Source organism: Microtus ochrogaster, chromosome 10 (genome assembly GCF_000317375.1).
Source record: "Microtus ochrogaster isolate Prairie Vole_2 chromosome 10, MicOch1.0, whole genome shotgun sequence".
NCBI classification, from domain to species: Eukaryota; Metazoa; Chordata; class Mammalia; order Rodentia; family Cricetidae; genus Microtus; species Microtus ochrogaster.
This window is the reverse complement of record NC_022016.1, coordinates 34,904,041-34,904,689: the sequence shown is the minus strand read 5'-3', so window position 1 is coordinate 34,904,689 and position 649 is coordinate 34,904,041. Positions and strand designations below refer to the sequence as shown.

The window sequence follows — 649 nt, the reverse complement described above, 5'->3', positions numbered from 1 at the left end:
GGAGGTGTTCTTTACTGTTATGCGCGCTCCCTTTTCTCTTTCCTTCCATATGCAATGTAAACATGAAGGTGAAATGCTTTCAACAACTACCCTGGAAGCAAAAGCTAGAAGTCTGCGTCAAAAGCTGTAAAACTGAAAAAGAGAAAGAACCTAAGTTGCTGGTAATTGGCGATCTATAATTCAACACAGGTGTGGTGGCTCATGCCTGTAATAGCAGTTCTTGGAAGGCTGAGACACGATGAATGTCATGAGTTTGAGGCTAGCCTGGCTACATAATGAGTACCAGGCCATCCAGGAATACATAACAAATAACTGTCTCAAACAAATTGAACAAAAATGGAAAAAAAACAACAAAAAAACCCCACCATCATTAGCATCATTCATACCTGAACAACCCACTTAGCATTTTATTTTTTCTTTTGGCAACAAGGTCTCACTCCGCAGCCTTGGCTGGCCTTAAGCTCCTATGAGCAATCCTTCTACCTCAGACTACCGAGTACTACCATACCAAGCTCCCTACTTAAGTGTTTTACATAAGAGAAAACTAAATTTGTATGCGTGTGTGTATGAATCCTTTGTGTACATATGTCCATACAAATATGCAGAGAACCGAGGAGGCTATTGGGTATCTTCCTTTCACTTTTGACCA

General features: G+C 40.7%; 1 protein-coding gene and 1 pseudogene across 7 annotated transcripts in view; both read right to left on the bottom strand.

Moving 5' to 3' along the window:
* Positions 1-377, bottom strand: part of LOC106143893 — a 2,106-nt pseudogene extending 1,729 nt beyond the window's left edge.
* Gripap1 (GRIP1 associated protein 1) overlaps positions 1-649 on the bottom strand; it is a 34,426-nt gene that overhangs the window by 15,497 nt on the left and 18,280 nt on the right. The gene's annotated exons all lie outside the window — the stretch shown is intronic.